The sequence below is a fragment of the Arachis ipaensis genome, chromosome B5, assembly GCF_059453495.1.
Source record: "Arachis ipaensis isolate K30076 ecotype BB chromosome B5, ASM5945349v1, whole genome shotgun sequence".
NCBI classification, from domain to species: Eukaryota; Viridiplantae; Streptophyta; class Magnoliopsida; order Fabales; family Fabaceae; genus Arachis; species Arachis ipaensis.
The window spans coordinates 111774193-111788131 of NC_142440.1; the positions used below are offsets into that span (position 1 = coordinate 111774193).

The following is a 13939-nucleotide window of genomic DNA, read 5'->3' on the forward strand; positions in this document are numbered from 1 at the left end:
GAGGCAATATTAGAAAGAGAACACAAAACCATGCTATTTTATTGTATAAATATGGGAAAAGGTGATAAAATCCCTCAAAATAAGCACAAGATAAACCACAAAATTAGGGTTTATCATGGAGTGATCTACCAGCAGAATGATCCAAAGACATCTTGGACATCTCAGATAGACCATCATAGAAAATACCTAGGATAGTCCATTCTGAGAGCATGTCAGGAGGACATCTCCTTATCAGTTGCTTGTATCTTTCCCAAGCTTCATAGAGGGATTCACCCTCTTTTTGTCTGAAGGTTTGAACTTCCACCCTGAGTTTGCTCATCTTTTGAGGTGGAAAGAACTTGGCCAAGAAAGCATTGACCAACTTTTTCTAAGAGTCTAGGCTCTCTTTGGGTTGAGAATCCAACCACAACCTAGCTCTATCTCTAACAGCAAAAGGGAAAAGCATAAGCTTGTAGACCTCAGGATCCATTTCATTGGTCTTAACAGATTTGCAAGAATTCAGATAGAAATTGATGTGGATCTTCCAGTGGAAGTCCATGAAATTTGCAATTCTGTTGCATTAGAGAGACTAACTGAGGCTTAAGCTCAAAGTTATTTGCTCTAATGGCAGGTATGGAGATACTTCTTCCATAGAAGTTAGAAGTGGGTGCAGTGAAGTTACCAAGAACCTTCCTTGCATTTCCTCCATTATTCTGATCGGCTGCCATATTTGTATTTTTAGTTTCTTGTTCGAAAAGTTCTATGAGGTCTCCTCCGGAGTGTTGTGCTTTAACTTGTTGTAAATGCTTCCTTAGGGTCCTCTCAGGTTCAGGATCAGAATCAAAGAAAGGTTCTTTATCTCTGTTCCTGTTCATAAACAAGAAAAAGAAAACAAGAAAGAAAGAGAATGGGAATTTCTGTGTCAAAGTATAGAGAACTCCCTGTGAGATATAAAGAAGAAAGAAGAATGGAGATAGAGGAATGAGAAGTGGAATTCAAATAGAGGGGGTAAAAGAATTCGAAAATTAAGAATAGAAAGGGAAATTGGAAAAACATTTTTGGTTTTTTATTTTATTTATTTATTAAATTCGAAAAGAAAGAAGGAAATTAAAATCTAATTAACTAAAAAGATTTGAAAATTAAAAGGTAGTTTTTGAAAAAGAAGAAAGGGAGAGATTTAAGATGTTTTCGAAAATTGAAGAGAGAGAAATTAGTTAGGAAGTTTTGAAAAAGAGGGAAGAGAAAGGAGAGTATTAAAGAGATACTAAACTTTTAAAATTAAAATAAAATAAAACAAGTAACTAATTAAGAAAGATTTGAAACTAAGATAAGATATGAGATTTAAAAAAGATTTGATTTTAAAAATTTTGAAATTGCAACAAGATAAGATAAAGATTTGAAAATAAGTTGGAAAGATAAGATACAGTGAAGATTTGAAAAAGATTTGAATTTGACTTTTAAAATTAAGATAAGATAAGATAAGATAATGATTTGGAATTTAAAGAAAGATAAACCAAAAATAAGATAAAGATTTGAAAAAGTTTTGAATTTTAAAATTTTAAAAGAAAGATGAGATAGGAAAGAATCAAATTAAAAGAAAAATATGATAGGGTTTAAAAAGATAAGATTTAAAATTTGAAATTTGACTTTACTAACAAGAAAACACCAAACTTAAAAATTTTTAAATCAAGAAAAGAAAAGAAAGTAAGATTTTAGAAAATTTTAATAAAGATAAAAGAAATATTTTTTATTTTTTTTGAATTAATGAAGAAAGAGAAAAATAACCAAAAGACACCAAACTTAAAATTTTTATATCAAAGGATACTAATTTTCGAAAATTAAAAAGAAAAACACCAAAAGACACCAAACTTAAAAATTTTAAGATCAAAACAAGAAAAGAAACAAGAACACCTTGAATACCAAGAAGAACATTTAAGAACAATTTCGAAAATTTAAAGAAAAGATAAACACACAAGGGACACCAAACCTAAAAATTGACACTAGACTCAAACAAAAAGACACAATTTTTGAAATTTTTTGGAAAAAGAAAACAAGAAAGTTCGAATTTTCAACAAGAACAAGAACAAAAGACTCACACAAAAGACAAAGGCTAATAGAGAAAAGAAAAGGTTTTGAAAAATTTTTGAAAAGAAAACAAAAGAACACAAACAAAATAGTAAAAAGTACCTAATCTAAGCAACAAATAATCTGATAGTTTTTCAAACTCAAAAAATTTCCGGCAACGGCGCCAAAAACTTGGTGCACGAAATTGACTCCGCAATATTCGCACAGATAGACAGGCAAGTACACCGGGTCGTCCAAGTAATACCTCAGGTGAGTGAGGGTCAATCCTACGGAGATTGTTAGCTTCAGCAAGTAATGGTTACCTTGTAGATCTTAGTCAGGCAATTCAAAAGGATGCAGTTGTTGTGAAAAATACATAAAACAGATAAATAAATAAAACGTTACTAGATAGGTGTAAAATCAGTGATGAGAGAATAGTTGAGGCTTCGGAGATGCTTCTTCCTTCTGGATCAACTTTTCTCACCATCTACTCCAACTTCTAATTGATTCATTCCATGGCAGGCTGTAAATGATTAATGCCGGGTCAGCGGTCATTAATCTCCTCTGCTTCAGATCAAACACCGGGCCAGCGGTCATCCAAGCTAAACGGGGGTAAAGCTCTAACAGTCCATTCCCTTGGTGATCCTACTCAAAACACCACAGTTAAAGTCGGATCTCCCGGATCAGAGAACGCTTCTTCTTAGTTCTAGCCTATACCACAAAGGCCCTAATCGCCCCATACCTCGGCTGCACTGATGTCTCTAAGTACCCAACGAAGTCATGGATTAGCCGTCTAAGAGATGTATAATCAAGCTGGTGGTTCAGTACTATCCCTTCAAGGACTCGCAAGAAACCATGTGAAATAGGGATGACGGTCAAGTTACACTCCCAATTCATTAGGATGAAGAATGAGGATACATCTTAGAATGGAATCAAGCATAGATTGAAATAGAATAGTGTTATTATTAATCCATAAGAATCAACAGAGCTCCTAACCTTAACCTAGGAGGTTAGTGACTCATAGCTTACAGAAAATAGTAATGTATTCAAAAATATGGCATAAAAGTCCTAAACAAGGGTGATCCTCGTTCTATATATACTAATCTATTGACTAAGGATTACAGAAATAAGATAAACTAGTCTTGTAGTGCAAAAATCCACTTTTCGAGCCCACTTGGTGAGTGTTTAGGCTGAGCTTGAGTGAAGCCACGAGTTGGTACTCCCTCTGGGGCGTTGGATGCCAACTTTGGACTCCTGAATGGGCGTTGGATACCAGCTTCTCCCTTTCGGGCATTGGACGCCAGGAAGAGGGTTAGTGGCTGCAGTTGAACATCAGGTTTGGGCCTTCATTTTCAAAGCAAAGTATAGACTATCATATATTTCTGGAAATTCCTGGATGTTAGCTTTCCATAGTCATTGAGAGCGTGCCATTTGGTCTTCTGTAGCTCTAGAAATGCTCCTTCGAGTGCGTCGAGGTCAAAATCTGACAACATCTGCAGTCCTTTCTCTGTCTCTAAATTAGACTTTGCCAAAACTCCTCAATTTCAGCTAGAAAATATCTGAAATCATCATAAAACACAACAACTCAAAGTAGAATCCAAAAATATGAATTTTCACTAAAACCTATGAAAATATAATAAAACTTAAACAAAACATAACAAAAACTATATGAAAATGATGCCAAAAAGCGTATAAAATATCCGCTCATCACCTGTTAATTCATCAAGTCTGAAATATGGGAAATGCTAAAAATGCTCCATGAGGGCATAAAAGATCTTAGAAGATGAAGATCAACATCTTGATCAACCCTATAGAAGAAGAGAAGAAAGTGAATGATGGATTTGATAGAGTTTTTGTAGAAGAAGAGAAGAAAGTGAATGATGCTGTCAACCCTAACCTCCTTGCACTTCAACAAATATAACTTGAGCTACAAAGATTCAATTGACGTGATTTTAGCGGCATTGGAAAGATAACTTCCAGAGCTTTCCAATGATATATAATACTATACACTTTCATTCCAGATAGTATGGCCTTGGTGGCGCCTAACTTGGGATTTTCCAAGTTAGACGCTGGATGAAGAAGCTTCTCTCCAAACCATTCGGGTGCAGCCATGCCCAACTCCAATTTCTCCAGGTTAGGTGCCCATTTGAAGGACAAGCACACTAAACCTTGCTGCCATAGTGGTTCCTAACTTGGACCAGTCCAAGTTAGGCGCCAGGTTCAGCAATTTAAGGTGGTCCCCAATTCTCCAAGAAGCCAGCACGCAATCTTTTATTAATTCTGATTTAACTTTTATTTTATTTCACAATAGGAAAAGATATTATTTAGTTTTAGAAAATATATTTTGCATTAATTAGGATTAGATATAAAAGGGAAAAGAATCATCCCTTCGGGCTCTTCTCTTCTCTTTGACCTCATTTCGCAATTTACAGTTTACAGAATCCTTGTTTTCTCTCTGAACCATGAGCAACTAAACCTCCACTGTTAAGGTTAGGAACTCTATTTATTCTATGGATTAATACTATTACAATTCTATTTTAATTTATGTATTGATTTCAATTTCAAGAATTGTTTTCGTTCTTTATCTTATGAATTTGGGTGGAACAAAAGTATGACCGTTGTTCTAATTAAGTTCTTGTAAAACTTGGAAAAGCTCTTTGCTTGAACAACAGCTTGAAAATAATTTCTCCTAAATTTCTAATTATCTAGACTTAATGGGATACGTGACATATAATCCTCTTATATTTGGATAATTAGGATTTCTGTGGCATATAAACTAGAATTGAAGTTAACCCTCTAACTAGAATCAAGTGACCAAGGAATTGGCAGTTGATGAAGGTTATAGGAGACTAAAAAGGTCTAAGAAATTAGGGTTTAGTCACATATAGTTTTTCGTGTATTGAATCTTGCATGATTAAAATAGTTGGTAAGAAAAGTTAATCCGGAAAATAAATATCTCTGAAACCTTAAATGTTTTCTCCCATATTATTCAAACCAATTTACTGCTTGCTTTCTGATATTCTGAATTTACTGTTAATGCTATTGAACTCTCAAAACACCATTTTCTATTTGTCTAACTAAGCCAATCACTCAATCATTGTTGCTTTATCCATCAATCCTCATGGGATCGACTCTCATTCACTTGAGGTACTACTTGGTACGACCCGGTGCACTTGCCAGTTAGTTTGCGGGTTACAAATTCCGCACCAAAAGGTAACTACAAAATTGACAAGAAATAGAAGCCCAAGGTTGATGATGTTGTCTGCTACAACTATACGGACAAAGGACACATCAATCTAGATTTTCCAAAACTAGCGGATACTTTAAAGAAGTACAAAATAAGTTCCAAGAAGAGAGCTATGGCGACTGCTCTCACTAACTCTGATGGAGCATCTTAGGATGATAGAGACCTTGATCGCATTGTCAACATATGCCTTATGGTTGATTGATTATAAGTCAGGCCAAGCAGTAACAATCTCTGAAGTTGATTTTTCTTTTTCTGTCTTTAGCTTATGTATGAAGAGCTTTTGGAGAACTTTCAAAGGCTGTCTAAAAACTTGAGATATGTGATCACAAAACTAAATTTGAGGACTACAAAAGGCAAATGAATCCTTGGAAAAGGAAAATAAAACATTACTTTCTCAGGTACCTCTTCTCAAAGAACACTTAAATATGATTGCAATTAATAATTGCATTAAGAGAGAGTTATATGCTTCTACACCTCAGAATATAGATGTTCAGAAGACAGAACCTTAGATTTAGGAATCTCAAAAGCTGCAATATAAAGATAGTCAGACGAAGAGAAAAAAATATATGAGCTAATAAGATTTTGATAAACTTATCATTTCTGATCTTGATAAAATGGTAAATGACACCAAATATCTGGATTTGATGCTTGGTAGTCATAGACCATATCTCTTGAAGTTTAGTGTAGGATATTTCAAAAACAATAAGAACAATTTTGCATATTTTCTATAAACTTGGACACGACACCAAAAGTGCCATTGGTATAAAAAATAAAATGTTGGGAACTCCAAGAAGAACCCCCTGAGAAAAACTTAAAAACAGGTTTAAAGAAACTAACCAACAAGGACCCAAGATAATTTGTGTACCTAAGGATGATAATCTTTTGAATGTAGATGTGTTTGAAGTCTCAAACATCAAAAAAATAGAAGCAGTACATAGATAGCATATGTTTGAGGCACATCATTGGAAAGAAGAGGTACTTCCGTAATCTCAGATCTGAAAATAGTGTTTGATAAAGCTTGCCAAAGGAATTCAAGCCATAGTTTTTAGTATTGGTAATGTACATAAGAATAATTCTCATCTTAGCTAACAATATGCTAAGTGTTAGTCAACTCTATAACCAAGGTTATAGAGTTATTTTTTACGGTAAACAAACTGAGGTAATCAACAAATCAAATGCTTTACCATTCTAACTTCTCATAGGGCCGATAACATTTTTGTGTTATTCCTTGATTACCTTATAGATCAAAGTGTAAGATGCTTGTCCTCAATCATTGATAACAAATGGTTGTGGCATAAGAAGATTGATCATTCTCAAATGAAACTCCTTTCTGAGTTATCTCAAAAAGATCTTTCGAAAAGTCTTCCCATGATCTCATATAAGAAAGATTCTACAAATGATTATTGTGTGAAGGAAAACAAACCAAGGCCTCCTTTAAGAGTAACAATGCTATGAATATTGGTAGGTCTCTTGAGCTTCTTCACCTTGATCTTTTTTTGTCCAACCCTAAACAACAAGCCTAAGTGATAGAAGATATGTCTTTGTAATTATTGATGATTATGCTATATATATATATATATATATATATATATATATATATATATATATATATATATATATATGGATTACTTTCATAGTTCATAAGGATGAGGCTTTAAAAAGGTTATTAAATTTGCTAAGAAAGTTAAAATTAAACAAACATACAATCTTTACATTAGATCTAATCATAGTGATGAGTTTTTAAACATAGATCTTGAAAAGTTTCGTAAAAAACTTGTCACGGCTCAAAATGAGCCATGATTGGCGCTCAAGGAAATTGTCCCCTAGCAAGCCTAACAAATTCAAATATAATTTAAATAAGAAAGTTATAAATATTTTTAATAAATTTACAAGTACTAGAATGAATAGTTATACATTATTTTTAATAAAAACATAAAATAGATCAATATGGCTGGATCCTGCTTGTTGACATATAGAGGATATAATGTCTAGAAACTCAACAAAGAATAGGTACCCATTGCAGATCATTACTCTTGAATAGAAGGACTTACATATTCAAGCATTTATTCTTCAAAAAATATTTTTTGAAAAATGGAGTGAGTTTTACAACTTAGTGACTAGACAATACATCTAAAATCCACATGAGACCATATAGACGTTATTATCAAAGTAATTTTATTTAGAGAATAGACTTTATACAAATAAGTGAATCAATAAGAGAGTTCTCAATACAGAAATCAAATCAAATAGTCCACACTTGGACGACTTCACCTTTAAGGGTAGACCTTTCCTTTTGTGTGTTTATATAGAATAACAAATCCAAAGTGTGACCTACACGTTAGGCTAACAACGTCCCTGCTAGCTGAGGTCTGAGCTAGATACATCTAGGTTAACGTCATGGCACTACTAGAGTTTTGAGATTTACTAACACATTTTATCTAACATTTTTTGAAATGTTAGTTATGCTAATAAATTTATAGTTTTAACAACATTTGTAAAATAAATGTTAAAAAATATAGTATTTTTAAAAAAAGCAAATAAAAATCAGATACAAATGTTACCAAATATGCAAAGATACTAGGGTGAGTATTCTCTTCATTTTTCCCCATTTCAAGCGTCTGAATATCCCGATCGTTCTCACTCTCACTCTCAAACTGTGAGACCACCTCTCGCTCATCCTCACTCATCTCTTGTTCTTCCTCTTCGATCTCTCGCTCTGCCTCATCGATCTCACGGTTCACGAATCGAAACCACAATCGTGTGTTCTAACTGGTGTACGAAATTATGATTCACACTTTTCACAATTCCGCACAACTAACCAGCAAGTGCACTGGGTCGTCCAAGTAATACCTTACGTGAGTAAAGGTCGATCCCATGGAGATTGTCGATTTGAAGCAAGCTATAGTTATCTTGTAAATCTTAGTCAGGAGATTAATGATTAAATTGATTTTGTCTATGAAAATTAAATAACATGAAATAAATGGTACTTGTGATTCAGAAATGAGGAACAGGTTGAGGTTTAGGAGATGCTATGTCATCTGAATCTCTGCTTTCCTACTATCTTCTTCTCCAAACACGCATGGCTCCCTTCAATGGCAAGCTATATGATCCTCTCGGATGAACAATACCAGGTACGATGTCTGCACGGCTAATCAACTGTAGGATTTCTTGTCTCGGATGAAAAATACCAAGTATAGCTACCGCATGGCTAATCATCTGTCGGTTCCTGCTAGCGTCGGAATAGGACCCTTGTCCTTTGGCACACTGTCACTGCGCCCAACATTTGCAAGTTTGAAGCTCGTCACAGTCATCCCTTTCCAGGTCTTACTCGGAATACCACAGATAAGGTTTAGACTTTTCGGATCCCAAGAATGCTGCCAATTGGTTCTAGCCTCTACCACGAAGGTTCTAATCTCACGGACTCGGTCCGTAGATCAGAGACCCAAGAGATACGCACTCAAGCTGTCGTCCAATGACTACGTTGAGCTCAGATAGAACGGGAGTGGTTGTCAGGCACGTGTTTATAAAATTGAGAATAATGATGAGTGTCACGGATCATCATATTCTCTAGATTGAAGTACGAGTGAGTATCTTAGAATAGAATCAAGCTTGATTGAATAGAAAACAGTAGTAATTGCATTAATCCATTGAAACACAGCAGAGCTCCTCACCCCCACCTATGGGGTTTAGAGACTCATGCCGTAGGAGATACAATATGAAATGTAAAATGTCATGAGGTACAAAATGAATCTCTAAAAGTAGTTTTTATACTAAACTAGTAACTTAGGTTTTAAGAAAATGAGTAACTACGTGTAGATAGTGCAGAAATCCACTTCCGGGACCCACTTGGTGAGTGTTTGGGCTGAGCTTTCAAGCTTTCAGGTGCATATGCCTAAAGTTGGAGTTAAACGCCATCCTGGCTGCCAAAATGGGCGTTTAATGCCAAGAAATGTGCCAGTTCTGGCATTTTACGCCAGAAAGTTTTTGGCTGTCTTTTAACGCCAGTTTGGGCCATCAAATCTCGGAAAAAAGTATGAACTATTATGTATTGCTGGAAAGCCCAAGATGTCTACTTTCCAACGCAAACGAAAGCGCGCCAATTGGGCTTCTATAGCACCAGAAAATCCACTTTGAGTGCAGGAGGGTCAGAATCCAACAGCATCTGCAGTCTTTTTTCAGCCTCTGAATTAGATTTTTGCTCAGGTCTCTCAATTTCAGCCAGAAAATACCTGAAATTACAGAAAAACACACAAACTCATAGTAAAGTCCAGAAATTTGATTTTTGCATAAAAACTAATAAAAATATAATAAAAAATAACTAAAACATACTAAAAACTACCTAAAAATAATGCCAAAAAGGGTATAAATTATCCGCTCATCACAACACCAAACTTAAATTGTTGCTTGTCCCCAAGAAATTAAAAACAAAATAGGATAAAAAGAAGAGAATATACAATGAATTTCAAAAATATCAATGAAGATTAGTTTCAATTAGATGAGCGGGACTAGTAGCTTTTTGCTTCTGAACAGTTTTGGCATCTCACTTTATCCTTTGAAGTTCCGAATGATTGGCATCCATAGGAACTCAGAATTCAGATAGTGTTATTGATTCTCCTAGTTCAGTATGTTGATTCTTGAACACAGCTACATTATGAGTCTTGGCCGTGACCCTAAGCATTTTGTTTTCCAGTATTACCACCGGATACATAAATGCCACAGACACATAACTGGGTGAACCTTTTCAGATTGTGACTCAGCTTTGCTAGAGTCCCTAGTTAGAGGTGCCCAGAGCTCTTAAGCACACTCTTTCACTTTGGACCACGACTTTAACCACTCAGTCTCAAGCTTTTCACTTGGACCTTCATGCCACAAGCACATGGTTAGGGACAGCTTGATTTAGCCGCATAGGCCAGGATTTTATTCCTTTGGACCCTCCTATCCATTAATGCTCAAAGCCTTGGATCCTCTTTACCGTTACCTTTTAGTTTAAGGGGTTACTAGCTTTTTCTGCTTGCTTTTTCTTTTTATTATTTTGTCGTATTTTTTTTTCGCAAGCTTTTGCTTTTCACTACTTTTTCTTGCTTCAACAATCAATTTTATGATTCTTCAAATTATCAATAACATTTCTCTTTTTTTATTATTATTTCAAGAACCAACAATTTTAACATTCATAAACAACAAATTCAAAAATATGCACTGTTCAAGCATTCATTCAGAAAACAAAAAGTATTGCCACCACATCAAAATAATTAAACTAATTTCAAGATAGAATTCGAAATCATGCACTTCTTGTTCTTTTGCAAATAAAAACATTTTTCATTTAAGAAAGGTGAGGGATTCATGGAATCATTCATAGCTTTAAGACATAGACTCTAAACTTTATTGATCATGGAATAAAAATAAGACATAAAATAAACATAAAAGCAGACAAATAATAATAAAAGAAAGGAAATTAAAGACATAAAAATAAATGACTCTATTCCTAATGCTTATGTAACTCTTAAAATAGGTTTCTAATAATAAAAGTTATCACAGAGTTAGGACTCAACAACCTTGATTTTGAGGGGTAGATGCTCCTTGAATCTGTGGGACGTCCAACTCTTCAAGGGACAGCTTCTGACGCTTTAGCTCCTGTATTTCACGCCCTTGTTTCTCTTGTTCTATGAGCATTTTGCAGAGCATGCTGTTCTAATTCTGCTGCTCTTCTTTGAGTTGATTCACAGCTTCTTGCAGCTTGGTGACAGATGCTTCTAAGCGGGCCCAATAGCCAAATTGAGGAATTTCTGGGAGGAGCTCATGCGCCCCACTCTTGATGTGGTTATCTTGAAATTGAGGTCCATCCCTCACATTTTTGGTGATTGGGCGTTCAACTGTGATGTATTCATCCACACCCATCTGCACCCCTGCATCTTTGCATAACAGACTAATCAAGCTTGGGTAGGCAAATTTGGCCTCAATGGATTCCTTGTTTGCAAATATGTAAATTTCAACAGGGATCAGCTGATGAATCTCTACCTCTTTCCCCAGCATAATATAGTAAATCATCACTGCCCTCTTGACAGTGACTTCTGATCGGTTGCTGGTTGAGAGTATAGAACGCCAAATAAAATCCAGCCAACCTCTATCAACTGGTTTGAGATCACTTCTCTTTAGTTGGTTTGGGACACCTTTTGAATTAGTAATCCACTTGGTTCCAGGGAGGCATATGTCCTCTAAAACTTGATCTAGCCTTTTATCCTTGGCCATTCTCCTATTAAAGGACTCTGGATCATCTTGTAGTTGAGGAAGTTTGAGAACTTCTCTCACTTTGTCAAAATGGAAGTAAATAATCTTCCCTCTGACCATAGTCTGAAAGGAGTAGAAAGCAGTTTCCTCTAATCTTGGCTTTTCTGTCATCCACAGATTTGCATAAAATTTCTGGACCATGTTTCTTCCAACATGTATCTCAGGATTAGCCAGGACTTTTCAGCCCCTATTTTGAATCTGCTCTTGGATCTCTGGGTATTCATCTTCTTTCATATTGAACCTAACTTCCGGGATCACTGATCTTCTGCACACAATTTTGAAATAATGGTCTGCAAGTTCTTTGGTGCAGAAGTTCTCATGCATCCAACGTGGCTTTGGATTACTTTTTTTCTTCTCTCTTGAAGCAGTTTGTCTTCCTTTGGGTGCCATGAGATTGGTTTATTTTAACTCAGGGATCACGAAAATCACACCAAACTTAGAGATTTGCTTGCCCTCAAGCAAAATAAGTAGAAAGAAGATGAATAGATGGAGAGAAGCATTCAAATGATGGGGGAAAGGGGATGGACGAATGCATAAATAAAGGGGAGGAAGGGAATGGGTTCAAAATTTTAGAAAAAGATATGATTTGAAAGATATGATTGATAAAAGATAAGCATGATATGAAAAAGAGAGGATTGTTTTCAAAATTTAAGAGATATGAAAAAGATATGAGGAAGTTAGATCTGAATTTTTGTTTATGCATCTAAGAAATAAAAGATAATATGAATGAGTTAAGAAGATTTGAAAAGAAATTGAAAAGAGGAATGAGTTTTGAAAAAGATTTGAGAAAGAATTAGAAAAGAAGTTTTAAGATTATGAATTTTTTTGTTAATGGAAATTAAAATATGAATGTTTGTAATGTTTGAATGCAGAAAATTTTTGAATTAAAACATGAAAATTCGAAAAAAATTGAATTGGAAACGAAATTACCTCTCCCCTAGCTGTTCTGGGGTTAAACGCCCAAAATGATACCCATTCTGGCATTTAACGCCCATCTGGTGGCCATTTTGGGCATTCAATGCCCAGCCAGGTACCCTGGATGGCGTTAAACGCCAGAAATTCTTCTTTACTGGGCATTTTTCTGAAAGCCCAGAATGCTACCATTTCTGGCGTTAAACACCCAGAATGCTGCCCATTTTGGAGTTTAACGCCCAGAACGATACCTTTACTGGCGTTAAACACCCAGAATGGTAGCCATTCTGGCGTTTAACGCCCAAATTGCCACTTTACTGGCGTTTTGACGCCAGTGAGCTCCTTTTCTATGTGATTTCTCTGTTTTATGTCTTGAACCTCTATTTTCCTAATTTATTCACTGAAATGCATTAGTTAAACCTTAGGAACAAAATTAAATACTTATATAATTGTTATAAACATCTAATTTGGTTTGATAATGGCTGGGTTACCTCCCAGCAATCGCTTCTTTACTGTCTTCAGCTGGACATTACTGAGCTTTTTAATTAAGTCTCAATTTTGAGCATTCTTGCTCAACATTGCTTTCAAGATAATGTTTGATTCTCTGTCCATTAACAATGAATTTTTTGTCAGAATCAACATCTTGAAGCTCTACATAACCATATGGTAACACACTTGTAATCATATATAGTCCCCTCCACTGGGATTTCAATTTTACGGGGAACAATCTAAGCCTAGAGTTAAATAGTAGGACCTTCTGTCCTGGCTCAAAGACTCTAGATGACAGTCTTTTGTCATGCCATCTTTTTGCTTTCTCTTTATAAATTTTAGCATTTTCGAATGCATTGAGTCTAAACTCATCCAGCTTATTCAACTGGAGTAATCTCTTCTCTCCAGCTACCTTAGCATCAAGGTTTAGGAACCTGGTTGCCCAGTAGGCCTTATGTTCCAATTCCACTGGCATATGACAGGCTTTTCCATACACAAGCTGGTAGGGAGAGGTCCCTATAGGAGTCTTGAATGCGGTTCTGTATGCCTACAGAGCATCATCCAAACTTCTTGCCCAATCCTTTCTACGGGTACTTACTGTCCATTCCAGGATCCATTTTAGTTCTCTATTTGAGACTTCAGCCTACCCATTTATTTGTGGATGATATGGAGTTGCCACTTTACGGTTAATTCCATATCGGACCAGAGCAGAGTCAAGCTATTTATTGCAGAAATGAGTGCCTCCATCACTGATTAGTATTCTAGGGACACCGAACCTGCTGAAGATATGCTTCTGGAGGAATTTAATCACTATCTTAGTATCATTAGTGGGTGTTGCAATTGCCTCTACCCATTTAGATACATAGTTATTGCCACCAGAATATAAGTGTTTGAATATGATGGTGGGAAAGGCCCCATGAAGTCAATACCCCATACATCAAACAACTCAATCTCTAAGATCCC

The 13939-nt window shown here is 35.5% G+C and overlaps 1 non-coding gene across 1 annotated transcript; it reads left to right on the forward strand.

Moving 5' to 3' along the window:
* The first annotated feature begins 209 nt into the window (after nt 1-209).
* Nucleotides 210-313, forward strand: LOC148565384 (small nucleolar RNA R71). Its single transcript, XR_015885048.1, has one exon. It is a non-coding gene; the product is annotated as a small nucleolar RNA R71 (small nucleolar RNA).
* Nucleotides 314-13939: the final 13626 nt, after the last annotated feature.